Source organism: Schistocerca serialis, chromosome 2 (genome assembly GCF_023864345.2).
Source record: "Schistocerca serialis cubense isolate TAMUIC-IGC-003099 chromosome 2, iqSchSeri2.2, whole genome shotgun sequence".
Classification (NCBI taxonomy): Eukaryota; Metazoa; Arthropoda; class Insecta; order Orthoptera; family Acrididae; genus Schistocerca; species Schistocerca serialis.
The window spans coordinates 227,852,602-227,867,761 of NC_064639.1; the positions used below are offsets into that span (position 1 = coordinate 227,852,602).

The 15,160-nt window shown below is 44.4% G+C and overlaps 1 protein-coding gene across 9 annotated transcripts in view; it reads left to right on the forward strand.

Moving 5' to 3' along the window:
* Positions 1–15,160, forward strand: part of LOC126456978 (stress-activated protein kinase JNK) — a 582,548-nt gene that overhangs the window by 422,705 nt on the left and 144,683 nt on the right. Inside the window, exon 1 of one of the 9 annotated variants that reach the window (XM_050092932.1) lies at positions 14,665–14,682. The exons of the other annotated variants lie outside the window; for them this stretch is intronic. The gene's annotated coding sequence lies outside the window, so the exon portion shown is untranslated. Of the gene's footprint in view, positions 1–14,664; positions 14,683–15,160 lie in introns of those variants that run through there. 9 annotated transcript variants of the gene reach the window in all.

Genomic DNA, 15,160 nt, shown 5'->3' on the forward strand with positions numbered 1-15,160 from the left:
TCGTTCACCGGCAACACTTTCAGAATGATGGACGGCTATAGAAGCGGCATTGTTCAGTATTTCTGCAAGGGACTCCCGACTTGTTGAGTCTGTGCCATGTCGAGTTGTTGCACTACGCCGGGCAGTAGGAGGTCCGACACGATATTAGGAGGCAGCCCACGATATTTGTCAGTTTATTGTATGTTGATCTTTAGGTGCCATGGCCGTTATCATTGATGTAGAAATCTTCTGACTCGTTTGGCCACATCATATTTCTCCTCTACTTCTTCGATGCTCTTCGCTACACCTTTGTTGAGATCTTCTTCATGATCGCGCTGGTATCTCTGTGTGGCTGAACACTGTCGAAAGGCAGTGTCGTGTTTTCTTATAAGATGCTACTTACCGCACTTTCCCGCGGAAGTTGAGTAGCTGGGTAAAATCTTTGGTTGTTATGTCTGTACCGTCGTCAGTGCGTAAACACCGAAAGCAGATTCTGACGAGATTGGAGGGGAGGGGAGGGGGGGGGGGAGGAAGAGGAAAAGCGAAAATAATTAAATACTAATGTTGCTGTGCCACCTCGGTTGTTTCCTGGTAGCTGTTTATGTTGTTCGCTCGTGGTAGCTGCATGTTTACCTCCGTGATAGCGGGTAACTGTGAAGATGGAAGCATATAGCCGTCATCTATGTGAAATTGTTCTCTTTCTTCGATTTTTCGTTTCCTCTTGCTTCCCATCTATAACCATTACTTTCTCTGCATAGTAGCTCGCATGTGCCCTTACAATCCGTAATATGGTCACAGTCTTCCTAGCGGTTCGCAACCACTTTTTATGTAGTGCGTGGCGTTCGTGCTATTCAAGCGTTCTTACTTCCGTTCCAGTTTCGGCGAGATGTTCTTTGCCACAACCACCACGGGGCACTTCATATACTCCTACAGTGTGGAGGCGGCTGGGCGCGTTCGTTGCTAGTCGGAAGAATTTTTTGTCATGTGTTGACTGACAAACGTAGGATTCTGCCTATGCGATCGGATACTCCAAACACAAGCGGTAATCTTACATATCGGGCAGTAGAATTGTTGACGATATGCGTAGGAAGTTATTTTCTTTTGTCAGTGACCACTGCTTTTGTGCAGTCGGTCTACTGTCTCCACGAAATCCTGACGGCAAGGCTACCCGAATGAGCAAGACATCATGAAACTAACTGATGACATATTTACTGAGAACGGAAAGACGCACGTGAGCTCGCTCGAAGTCAAGGACGACTGAGGCATGTGCATACAAGGAGAGGTTTGAACTGCGCAGTCTCTGCCTGCAGGTAACGAAAGGTCTTTGTTTTTGCTTTTAAGGGCCTACATGTCTTCTCCACAGGTACTGGAGCATGAATTTGAACTGTACAGTCTCAATCCTAACCATAACATCGTGGTTTTTGATTGACCGTAACATGTAGTGATTACATCATCAGAGTTGTTTCCTTGCACTAAACTGATAATAGCGAACCCACATTCCGTAAACTGTGACACAGAGCATATGAATAACATAATTCGAAATCGCTTGAACATGCGCAGTTTGTGCTGGAAATGGCAGGGCTGACAAAATTAAAAATTATATGATCCCACATCTTCCTTACAGCCAGATGTTGACTTAGGGTGTGGCTGTGGCGGCTGGTTATCATGTGCTAATGTGCTACACCACACTGTAAATATCACACTAAAATAACGTCATTTATCTTCGAATGCGTGCTGGTATGCAAATAAAACGGACGAAAGCAGGTTTTCTGGTGCTCTGTCGTCGGCGGGTAGAAACCAGTGTCGAGTGCTGAAATGATAGCACCGCTGCGATCAGCTCCGACAAAAGACGCAGTGCGTGCTCTGACGTGACCACATCCCTCCCGCCACTGCGAATGCTACGTTCCTCACAGCACAAAGTTAGTACTTTTCATTCAAATTGCATGTAGCATATTGTGCAAGCATACAGTTTAAGGGATTTATAAGTACTGCTGTCGCGACGCCGCTGAGGGCAAGTGGTGTAAACAACAGACTGGCAATTAGTCGGCCCTGGCTCCGATTCCCGTTGCCACTAACATTTTTTTCCGTTTCATTTTATTCCTTGCAATGTTGGACTACTAATTCGAAAATCTAAATATACTTGAACAGTTCAATTTACGTAAAATTCAGTTTAGTTACGACTGCCGCTCGGAGTGGCCGTGCGGCTGATTGCACCATGTCACGGATTGCGCGGCCCCTCCCGCCACAGGTTCGACTCTAGGGACTGATGACCTCGGCAGTTTCGTCCCTTACGAATTCACACACACACACACACACACACACACACACACACACACACACGTCAAAAGGCTATAGGTCACCACACTGGAGCACCTTGTTATAATTTTGCACGAGCCATCACTGTTGACTGGGTATATTTACAGTATTTGTTGTATCGTGGATCTTAACCTGGACTGTGAAGTCCAAGGTAAAAGAACGCAACTGCTCACAACTGATAAAAGTTCAACACACTTGAGATTCTGGAGTTTCCGTGGTATAAACGTTCACCATGAAAACAGAAAACCATTTTCCACTTGAGTTAAAATGTTTGAATATAAGTTATCTTCACTTCCAAAGCCACACTGCAGTAATATTACATCAAATAAGTTCTGGCTACAAGAAGAACCAAAGTATATCTGATGTAACCCGAGTAGTTTATACTGTTAGTAATTCCAGACAAACATTGCGCCTCTTGAGTCCCTGATTACATTTTAGTCCAATATTCAAGATTAAACTCAATTCAGTATAGATTTAAACAAAACTGCCCTGGCGCATTAATTTCTTTAGTACACAATCCCAACATCAGCTCAACGGTAATATATAACTTATTGTGTTTCATTTTCTTCAGCCGAGGCTATCGTGCGCTGTTTGACCGTCGGTAGATCGTAGCCTTGCTCGCTGCTCACGCTGCCAAGTGGCAGCTGCTATTCATCCCACCACCACATTGAAGATTGGGTGGCTCGTGCAGATACAGAAGTTCTATAAATCCCCTCACTTTTAGTACGCGTATCCGCCCAGTAGTGATTGTGTACAATAAACTCCTGTATTTATGCGTACACGCAAAAAAAGGAAAAAAAAGGACGCACTGCGATGGAGATAACAGTATGGGGCAAAAATCTGTAGATGTGATGCACATGTACAGATAAATAAATAAGCAGTTATTAGGGTTGCCATTGACTGGTAGAGTTGTTGGGTGCGCTTTTGTGGGATATAGTGCCAATTTCTGTCCAGTTGGCGGGTTACGTCGTCAAAAATCCGAGCTGGTTGCAAGGCCCTATCGATAATGCTCCAAACGTTCACAGTGGGGGAGAGATCCGGCGACCTTGCTGCCCAAGGTGATTTGGCAAGCATGAAGCAGTAGGAACTTCTCGTCGTGTGCGGGCGGGCATTATCTTGCTGGTATGCAAGCACGACGAATGGAAAAACTGGTAGAAGCCGACCTCGGGGAAGATCAGTTTGGATTCCTTAGAAATATTGGAACACGTGAGGCAATACTGACCTTACGACTTATCTTAGGAGAAAGATTAAGGGAAGGCAAACCTACATTTCTAGCATTTGTAGACTCAGAGAAAGCTTTTGACAATGTTGACTGGAATACTCTTTCAAATTCTAAGGGTGGCAGGGGTAAAATACAGGGAGCGAAAGGCTATTTACAATTTGTACAGAAAACAGATGGCAGCTGTAAGAGTCGAGGAGCATGAAAGGGAAGCAGTGGTTGGGAACGGAGCGAGACAGGGTTGTAGCCTCTCCCCGATGTTATTCAATCTGTATATTGAGCAAGTAGTAAAGAAAACAAAAGAAAGATTCGGAGTAGGCATTAAAATCCATGCAGAAGAAATAAAAACTTTGAGGTTCGCCGATGACATTGTAATTTTGTCAGAGACAGCAAAGGACTTGGAAGAGCAGTTGAACGGAAGGGACAGTGTCTTGAAAGGAGGGTATAAGATGAACATCAACAAAAACAAAACGAGGATAATGGAATGTAGTCGAATTAAGTCGGGTGATGATGAGGGAATTAGATTAGGAAATGAGACACTTAAAGTAGTAAACGAGTTTTGCTATTTGGGGAGCAAGATAACTGATGATGGTCGAAGTAGAGAGGATATATAATGTAGACTGGCAATGGCAAGGAAAGCGTTTCTGAAGAAGAGAAATTTGTTAACATCGAGTAGAGATTTGTGTCAGGAAGTCATTTCTGAAAGTATTTGTATGGAGTGTAGCCATGTATGGAAGTGAAACATGGACGATAAATAGCTTAGAAAAGAAGAGAATAGAAGCTTTCGAAATGTGGTGCTACAGAAGAATGCTGAAGATTAGATGGGTAGATCACATAACTAATGAGGAGGTATTGAATAGAATTGGGGAGAGGAGGAGTTTGTGGCACAACTTGACAAGAAGAAGGGATCGGTGGGTAGGACATGTTCTGAGGCATCAAAGGATCACAGATTTAGCATTGGAGGGCGGCGTGGAGGGTAAAAATCGTTGAGGGAGACCAAGAGATGAATACACTAAGCAGATTTAGAAGGATGTAGGTTGCAGTAAGTACTGGGAGATAAAGAAGCTTGCCAGGATAGGGTAGTATGAGGAGCCGCATGAAACCAGTCTCAGGACTGAAGACCACAACAACAACAACAACAACAACAACATGTAAGCACATGAAGGCTTCCCATGAAGGGCAACAAAATGGGACGTAGAATGTTGTCAACGTACCTCTGTGCTGCAAGGGTGCCGTGGATGGCAGCCAAAGGGGTTCTGCTATCAAATAGCACCCCAGACCGCTAGGTCTGGTTGTCACACTACACGGCGGGTGGTGACAGGTTTGTATCCCACCGCAGTGTGGGGCGTCTCCAGAGACGTCATTGCTGGTCGTCGGGGCTCAGTTCGAAACGGCACTCATCGCTGAAGACAATTATACTCCGGTCAATGAGATTACAGGCGACTGTGCCCGGCACCACTTCAAAGTGGCTTGTTGGTGTGCAGCGGTTATTGGTAGACGATGCAAGGGTCGCCGTCAGCTGAGCCGCATTGAGTCTGCTGTTAATGGTCCTTGTGGTCACTGAAGCACCAGTTGCACATCGGATCGATGATAATGATGAATCTTTGTCTTGGAGTGCCTCTCTGACGATTGCTCGGTCCATACGTTCTGTAGTTTCCCTAGGTCGACTTCTTTCTTCTTAACGCTGTGTTCGTCCATGGTTCACCCATTTCTGCCTTCATCGTCAAATCGTGACATCACTCCTATCGAGATGTCTAACGATTCGCCAATTACTCCAACCGGCTGCTTCGAGCCTGACTACACGTACTCTCTAACATGCTGACATCTGCGTATATTGTTCACGCCTCTGTCTGCAAAATATAATTCCTCTCCAGCTCAGTACACGGTATGAAATTCGCGAAGACTTTATACCCTGGTATCGACATATTCCCTGTTTAATACCACTACCAGCCGCGTGGTGAAATAGCGCTTCAGCGTCATATGTTCCTCCATCAGCTGCCAAAGTTAACAGTTTTGCATTTTCCATCGGTACCTGTATGACTAGCAATTTGTGACCAGTTTGCTTAACTCTTTCGTGGTGTGTCTTTTTTTTCTTGGTGAGTATTTGAGAATTAAAAGTGAGTGTTGACGGTCGCAAAAGGCGATCCTTGACAGCTTTTTATTTCTTACAATCTGTAAATGGGACTACCTCATCTGTACAAATGCTTGTTATGCTTGATGGCAATGGTAAAATGAGATCAAAATACTAAATTCTGCTTTCCGACTTTCTTCATCGCAAGAGGTCCCGTTGCATTTCTGACTCTGGGCTGTCGCGCAGATGTGAAAGTACAGTTGTAGAAACAACAGAGAACTAAATGCAAAATAAACTCAATTCGCACAGCTGATGGGTACAACTTATGGGAAACCGGAATTTGGTTCTATTTAGTGTATGGGGTAGAAAAGGACCCTCGTGTGCTGGAACAACGTAAAACGCTTGTAGGACAGACCTACCAAATTATCGGCGTATGTCGGTGACGTCAGCATGTTGCAGAATAGCGTAACATCGCGTATGTTGGTATATGATGGCTATTCGGGAGACTGAACAACTGAAATGTTTCAACACGGTTTCCGCAAACACAGATAATCGGATAGATGAGCCATGAGCTGAAGTCGTTCGCCTCCGGTTGCTGAGTGGTCAGCGCGACAGAATGTCGATCCTAAGGGCCCAGGTTCGATTCCCGGTTGGGTCGGAGATTTTCTCCGCTCAGGGACTGGGTGTTGTGTTGTCCTAATCATCATCATTTCGTCCCCATCGACGCGCAAGTCGCCGAAGTGGGTCAAATCGAAAGACTTGCACCCGGCGAACGGTCTACCCGACGGGAGGCCCCAGCCACACGACATTTATTTTAGCTGAAGTCGACGCCGGGTTTTCTTGACATGTAGAAGGCGTTCATTACAGTCCCGCACCGTCGTCAAGTAAACGAATTATGCGATATGTGGAGAAAAATTTGTGATTATCAATACTTGGGATAAAGCTTTGCCGCTAACCTTCTACATAACTAATTGTAATGTAATGCACACATGTTGTCGGAAAGTATTCGATATCGTTTGACTAGATAATCAGTGATGAGTTACTGGAATAAATCCCTACCGCATGCATCGAGAAGTAACTGTTCAGGGCGATTTAAAGTGGAACGATTGCATATATTGTACCTACTCGTGGGAGAAGCAAATACCAAACTCAGATTTCTTCGGATAATGCTACAGAAGTGTAGGTCACTCGCCAAAGAGGTCACTTACAACACCTTTGTGAACCAATTTTGGTTATTCTTAGATTACGTGGGACTCTACGAAGTTGGATTCACGAAAGGGATAGAAAACGTTTAAAGTAGTACTCTTTAAGTCGGCAGTAGTTTGGTGAGTCGGCATCTTAGAAAAGCGGTACAACCTACATTTGAGACACCATTGTGCATCGCGGATAACCTCACACTCAAAATTCCAAGAGCCCACGTTCGAAACCAAGTCGGTAATCACATTACTTTCTCTGGTATAGAGGGAGAGCGTAAATCTTTTCCCGATTACAAAAAAAAAAAAAAAAAAAATTCTGAAAAACTTGCCACATACAGCTGTGCGGTTTTTTGCAAAAGACAGCTTAGCATAGGTTTTCATTAATGCAGGTACACTGATCATCGTTTGTTGTCCATACAATTTGTAGGCGGTAGTCAGTTTCTCTCTATGTCTTTGCCAACATCTCATCCGTCATCGCATCCACAGCATTTCGTATTTTTGCAGAACGAATTTGCCCATCAGGAATTAGCGAACTGAACACTTTATCCATAACGTAACCCTACAAAAATTTAAGAGGCGTTACATCTGGTCAACGTGGGGTCATGATTTTTTTACCATCTGTGCCGGAACTATCTATCCAGAAAGCTTTAATCCAAGAACTGGCAAAAAAATAGCCTTAGTGAGGCGGTTCACCATCTTGTTGAAACACTACTGCTGGTTGAAATTTCTGTAACAACGTGAAGTTCCAACATTTCCAAGTAAACTGTTGCCGTAATCGTAGACCCTGTGAAGAAGAATAGTTCAATAATTCTAAAATAAGTCGCACCGCAGATTCACTTTCAGAGTGTCTCTGATGAGCTGTACTACGATATGTGGGTTCTCCGACATAAAGGTTTGGAAATTATGCCAATTTACTTTCCTGGAGATTTGAAAAGTCGCTTCATCCCGGGGGTGGGTGGATGGGGGGGGGGGACGAATGAGATACTCCAGTTTCTCTAGAAACACGTCAGTTTCCGCGGATTGCGTTGAAATACTGTACGCGCGGCATCAACAGTGTCGCACGCACCCAAGGTGTACCGCTTTTTGCCTTGTCACCAACATTGCCAGTTCTTGTATATATTTTTTTTTTTTTTTTTTTCATGCCTTCATTTTATGCTCTTCACGTCGGGGAGGCTGCTTCATAGGCACTGCGGAACTGTTGCTGAATTGCAATTGGCGACCGTGTTTCTGAAGCCAGATGACACACAGCTCTTTCTTCTGTATAGGCGCCGTTGTGACAACAGCACTCCTAAATTACCCAACCTTAAGGAAAGAAACCGGGTGTTGACAGATCACATGTAGAAGTATATCCATGAAACGCTCATGAGTTAAGCTACCACTTACAGCAAATTGGCTCTGAGCACTATGCGACTTAACGTCTGAGGTCGTCAGTCGCCTAGAACTTAGAACGAATTAAACCTAACTAACCTAAGGACATCACACACATCCATGCCCGAGGCAGGATTCGAACCTGCGACCGTAGCGGTCGCTCGGCTCCGGACTGTAGCGCCTAGAACCGCACGGCCACTCCGGCCGGCTCACTTACAGCAAACCGTATTGTTGTATCTGCCATAGTTTGTAAGAAACAAATTTTTGTAATCGGCATAAGACTTCATGCTCCACGTGTACATCTCAAATAATGACCAAAACGATACATGTAGAGAAAATCAAGCGTATACAGATTGGTGCCGACATTTAGCGTTCCATTCGGGACTTGAGTAAGAGGGGACGGAGTTGTTGTAGTTGTTTTTTGGTGGTGGTGGTGTGAATGATTGTCGTCCATTATGTTGCCTCCGCCAAACGCGGTTTAGTAACTTACTGTGGTAGAAAGATGACTGACTTTGAAGATAAAATTAAATGAAAAATCAGAGAGCAAGGCAGTGTCATAGACGTATCAAAAGCCCACCATAATATTGTAAAAATGTTAATGATAGCCTAGCTTTTAGTCACGCTATCTTAGGCGTGTCAGTGTTGGACGGCTTTGAGGCGAATATGCTAAACCTGATGGTTGCGTAGAATGCCTACAGCGTTACACACAGTGTAATCCGCACGGTAGCGAGACCTGCATTTTTCACACACGCAGAGAGCTGGTGTATTCGCCATCGTCAAAAACTATCGTAGATGGTGTATCGCACGGGTGTATTCGCTTAGTCCCCGTGCTGCCATGCCAGGGAATTGCCCAATTATACTGCAGGATGTTTGCGTAGCAACCACTTATCCAACGAGGAAACTTTGTTCAGCGAATCATTACATAAACACAGACAGCTGGCTTGTAAATCGCGTAAATTGATATCTGCAAAGTCAAGATACGTTACTGACCTCTGAACTCTTGGAGTGCAGTTTGAGGTCAGCTGGCTTTGTATACCGTGTCCGTTTGTTTGCTTTATGGCTACACAAACACTTACTTGACGACGATAAAGTCGATTGCAGTCAAATAGTAGCGTAAAATGTGTCGGTCGCTAAACCGGTTCCAGTTTATCGATCTTTCCAGCGACCCTCAGTCTCCATTAACCCCAGGAAGACTGAGGATTATTGGAAATGATCAGGTTCAGCCATTCAAACATTTTATGCGAGTGTCTGACTGCAGTAAATTATGTTGTTAAAAGAAATGGGCTCGCTGCTGATCTCTGTCAGTAAGATGGCAAACACGAACTTGTTTATTGTTACCGCTATTACCTTTCTGACTCTTTGAGGGTAGATGTAACAACTTGGTGTTCGTTTCTCAATCTTTTGTGAAGGCAACTATAATGCGAGCTGGCAGACAGGTGACTTGCTAGCGTAATATCGAAGAACAGGATACGCGTCGGAAGGAATTTTTACTCTCACAGATAATAGCGACAGGTTCCTCGGACGCAAACTTCAAGCTCGACCACGCTGTCTTTGTGCTTTTTTATTTCTATACCGGTGGTGGTACCATATTCCATCCCCCCTCCCACTCCGCCACCGTCCCACCATCTTTTCTCTTTGTTCCGATACGTAGAGACTACTACTGAAACGTACCTCTATGCTTGACGACTTTCTTCTCAGATAACTGGGAGGTGCCGTTCAGTACTGAAAGATCAACTAATACAAGTGTCTGAGAAATTCTTGGTAGAGTTTCTGCTGCACTAATGTCACACTTTCCTGATTATATGAGTCCTGCGTTGTCACTCAGTGCTTGCAGTGTTCGCAAACCTGTTAGGAGGCAGCCGTGTGCGTTGCGTAGGGTGTAACAAAAAGATTAATTCGATTTCACAAGGCCATCGGTATGTATGCGACGACACGTTTACCGGTATGTTCCAAAACGCCGCGCGTAAAAACAGGATTTTCCCGTGCCACACCTCGAGTTTATCGGTGATAAAAAGATAGGATCGAGTGTTTTGGGGACGATTTGTTTACCCAAAACGGGGATCGTCGTAGTGTCATTATCCTGCAGTGGGTTAAAGTATGATTATTACATACTCCCCTCTGCGTAGGCATGTTGGTTCTTTTTGCATTTGATTTGGTCTACGATGGGCCGGATGGAACTTGAGAAGGCACGATTAATTTATGGGCGGTTCCTTGGAAAACTCCAAAAACGGTTTTTTTGCTGGGTTTTCGCCGTCACCAGCGGATCAAATGCTAGCTGAGGATTCCAAGGTGGCTATGCACAACAAATGACTGAAAGTTTTACGATATGTTGCTAAGATCCCGATCTCGAAAAGCGTTGAAAATTTTCTTGATATCTTTATCCCTTTCCCAGATGCTGGTGTTCGAAATCACCCTACTCGTACACGTAAAATATACAAGGAAAAATTAAATAGATTGATTGATGACCAGTGATTTAATTAAACTGACTGGTATCCCGTGAATGAATGATGCATTTACGTAAATTCATGGGCGGTTCCTGAGAAAATCCCAAAAAACAGGGTTTTCCACAATTTATTTTGTCATCAGCAGTGGATGAAACCCCAGTCGCGGATTCCAAGACGGCTAAGCACAACAAATGGCTGTAATTTTTATGATGTATTTCTAAGCTTCCGGTTTCCAGCAATCTTGAAAATTTTCTAGCTGTCTATCCGTTTCCAAGGTTCATTGTTACCCTACTAGAGCACATCAAACACACACGTAAAATGTGTTGTGAGGCGAAAATGTAGTTAATAAAGTGACATTGCACGGTTGAATACGATGTAAAGTACCTACGACATCAGTAGAAGGGTTCTTGGAGCTCCATGTTATTGTACTGAGCGACATGCAAAATTTTTGTGCACGTGTGACTTGTAAAATTAGTTTTGCGTTATTTTAATTTCACTTAAGTAAACTATTAAAAATTAACTGACCCATCAAGCTGTTTTCATATGAGTGACTTAATCTGTTGTGACCGGGAAAAGAAGGAACCAGTGGAATAATTCTTCTATCGGAGCACACAAAAATATGCTCTTTATTAAAAGATTGACTGTAAAGTGGGGTACCAGTTGCGCATGCTGCCTTCCTCACCACCTTTAAAAATTTTCGCAAAAATATTAACTTGCGAACATATTATCACTTTTTTATACAGAGAGAGAGAGAGAGAGAGAGAGAGAGAGAGAGAGAGAGAGAGACTGTAACAGCGGGAAGAGACGGAGAAGTAATATATACTGGAAGATCGTAGACAGTAGTTGTGGTATAGAAAGGGCGAGGAGACAGTGGGAGTGTGGGAAAAGAGGAGGACACAACGGCGGTGGAACATGATAGAGAGTGTGAGAACAGTGCTAGGTAAGTAGTGGAGGAGACTGTGCCAATGGGGAAGGAAGAAAATGAGGAAGGGGAGTGGGTGAGAGCCAGTGATACTGAGGGACAGAGTCTGTGACAGTGACAACGAGGAAGAGAGAGATAGTCAGAAGAGAGAGCCACAGTGGGAAGTAATGAATGAGATGCTAGCAGCAAGAGAGAAAAAGAAACAAAAAAGAGGGAGACAGCGGCAGCGACAGTGAGAGGAGAAGAGAATGAAGGCGACTGTGGCTATGAGAGAGGAGAAAGTGACAGTTGGAGAGCCACAAAGAGATAATTACAAAGAGCTGGATCCAATGAGTCAGTGAGAATTAGCAATTTGGATTGGATGGCCGTGACACACTTTAAAGCGAAAATCAGCGGTTGTTAGAGAGTTACAGTTAAGCGGTTTGTGGGAGAGAGGTGAGTTGCATGTTAAAAAGAGCGCGGATATGTTCGCCTGCCAAATTTAATGGAAAATTTTTAAACGTGCTGAGGAAGATAGAATGAGGCAATTTGTACCCACTTTTCAGTGTGTTTTAATAAAGAGGAGCATGTTGGCCTTTTTTTGTTCTCCGATATCAGCATTTTTCCGCTGGTATCTTCTACATGAAGACTAAAATATGAGGAAAATTTTAACCAACGCCCGAAACTGTAAGTTTACCTTGGCGCCAGTTGGACGTGGTTCGATCATATTCTTGCCGATAGGGGTCTGCCCGGTTCAGCAAGCTCGTTTGCTAGGTATCACGTACCAGGGTGTGTTCCAGAACTGGCTTTCTCCATTACTGCATCCATTCTTCAACAGGACGGAGCGTCACCGTAATGGCACCTGCCTGTAAGAGCATTTCATCACAATCAGCTGCCTCTACCGTGGACTTGCCGTGGAGAGCGTTCGGAACTCTCATTCCACCATTGTCCGTCCCATTAGCTGAATGGTCAGCGCGTTGGATTGCCACGCACGGGGGCTCGGGTTCAATTCCCGGCTGGGGAGTGGGATTTTCTCTCCTCAGCGACTGGGTGCTGTGCTGTCCTCATCATTTCATCCCCATTGTCGACGCCAGGTCGCCTAAATGTGGCGCCACACTCAATACGACCTGCATTTGGCGGCCGAACTTCCCGACTGAGAACTCCCGGCCACTGACACCGTACGCTCATTTCCATTTCAATTCCACCATTGACTTCCAAGGTAGCATGTCGTAAGATGTGAATGGTTGTGAAAGATTGCCTCTTTGTGTCTCCCCTTCCAGCAGCATTGGGTGAAATTGGACGCCACATACCAACAGTGAATGCCGTTAACATCAGACATGGTCATAGAATTATGGGATGAGTTTAACTCCTGATGTTTTCCGTGCGTCCATAGTAGGGCACTTTGAATATTTTCAAAAGTAAATGGGAAATTTTAATCATAAATGTAATTGTGAAAAGTATCCCATAGTTATATCTCCATATGTGTAAAATTGGGTGGTTTTGTTGAGAATAAAAACTTTGTAGTCTTAAGCGCAATTTAAAATTTCCTCCGAGTTTGTATCGTCATTAGTGTAGAAGACATTCACCTATTTGAAACAACTTGTGCTTCTGCTCACAGCCATATTGAAAGTCTTGTAACTTAAACATTACCAGTAACTGCTTATTTCGGGTTTCCTGCGGTTCCGCATCTTGAGTAGGAAGAGCGTGGGAGACATGTCTGATTTGAATATAACGATTAGATTTGGCTCTCCGATGTTTGTAGTGGAAAATGGAAGGGGGAGGGGGGACTGAATCTTTGTACGAAGAAATTGAATAGATGCTAATAAGTGGCGCTCATATGTTTCCCCCATTCCACCATGCGTATATCAGTTGTAAACACATGTTTCACAATTCCTATTACAGTCGCCTAGGAGCTATAGAGCGGATTTAATAGGTTAACTTTGGAACCCCATATCCAGTATCAGTTGGATGTAAAGTAAGTTTGAAGATCAAATCACTTTCAAATCCCCCTCTTCACAGACTATGAGCTCTGACCAGTGTACTCAACAAGAACCCCGGAATGGACAGTGTTTCAAGTACGTGTCGTCGGGTTCTCTTCATGACGAAGCGTTGTCCTCATACAGAAGTCAAGAATACGGTGCCACCGTGGAGCACTGCAGTCCACTCTGCAGTGGTGAACGTGCCTCTTTCTCGCAGCCGCGTTGTAGCCGGACGAGAAGGGTACGTGGTGTCATAACAGGGACTGACCGCGGGGCACTGCTCTCCGTTTGTGTACACAGCACGAAGTCGGAGATTTGAAAGTGATCCGATCTTCAAATCTTTTATATCCAAACGGTACATTTCCGGACATGGGTTCCTTATCAAAACTCTATCTACTAAGTCAACTCTGCAACCCCCAGGAGCTTGTAATAGGAATCGCGAAACTCCATTTATATGTGAGCACGTTCAACCTAAACCGGGTGATGTGGTGGCTGCTAGTGTTGTACCCAGTACTTAGCTTTTAGGGCGAAATGGTTTGGGGTGCTGCGGCGAAAAACTAGCGAAGTCTCCGGAAAGGATGTTAACTACATTATATGTGGTAACCTGTAAAAGACCAAAGGAACTAATTTACCACATAATATGGAGAAAAATCTCTTGTACCATACTACTTTTTAAAGACCAAAACCAGAATTACTATCGGTGACAGTGGTCCGGCGCCTGTAGTGTTATAAAGGCCAGGCAGGCTGAATGAATGGATACCCTAATTGAGGAAAAAGCATCCGTCTTGTAGGAAGGAGACTTGCGTAAGGTCACTTTGCAACATGAGCGAGATAATCTAGGGAAACATCCTTCTATCGCTAAAGTGCACAACAGTGTGGATATTTGGCCATGAGGCCAGGACTGTGTGCCCAGCGACTCTGTGAACACTTGTGTGCCCTTGGCTCAGATAACGAACATCCGATATCGTGCGTACGCGTGCCGTTTTGAAACGGACAGCAAGTACACTATGACCTGCGACCCGGGCATTCATTATCAGAGCAGCGCTGAAATGTTCGGAAACCGTACACTGCAGACAGAGGCATCAGCCGAGCATAAACGGGCGTGCGAGATTGCGGAAGTGAATGCCGCTTCTTCTTCCTTTGCTGCTGTTGCTTTCGGGACACCAATGTTACGGCAGAGCGACCTGTCTGCCTGTCGCCGAAAGAACAGTAAGTACTGTTCCGTCAATTACATTGTCTGCAGTTTCTTTTTCCGTTGATTACAATCTGTTTTTGCTCTCTTATGAAGTATTGTCTTTTTTCCTCAAAAAGTTGGTGCTGGTAGCTGAAAATAATATCTACATCTGCATGATCATTCTGCAGTCCTCACTAAAGTGTTTGGCATAGTGTTCATAGAACCACTATTAGACTATTTCTCGACCGTTCCATACTCGAACGACATGCGGTAAAAACGGCCACGTAAGTCTCTCCGTGCGAGATCTGATTTCTCGTATTTTATTACAATGAGCGGTTTCTCCCATGTGTATAAGTGTGAACAAAATATTTTCGCATGCGCAGGAGAAAGTTGGTGATCGAAATTTCGTGAAAAGATCTCGCTACATCCAAAAACGGCTTTATTTTAATGGTTGCCACCCCGTCATATCCATGACACTCACTCCCCTATTTCGCGATAGTACATGACGAGTTG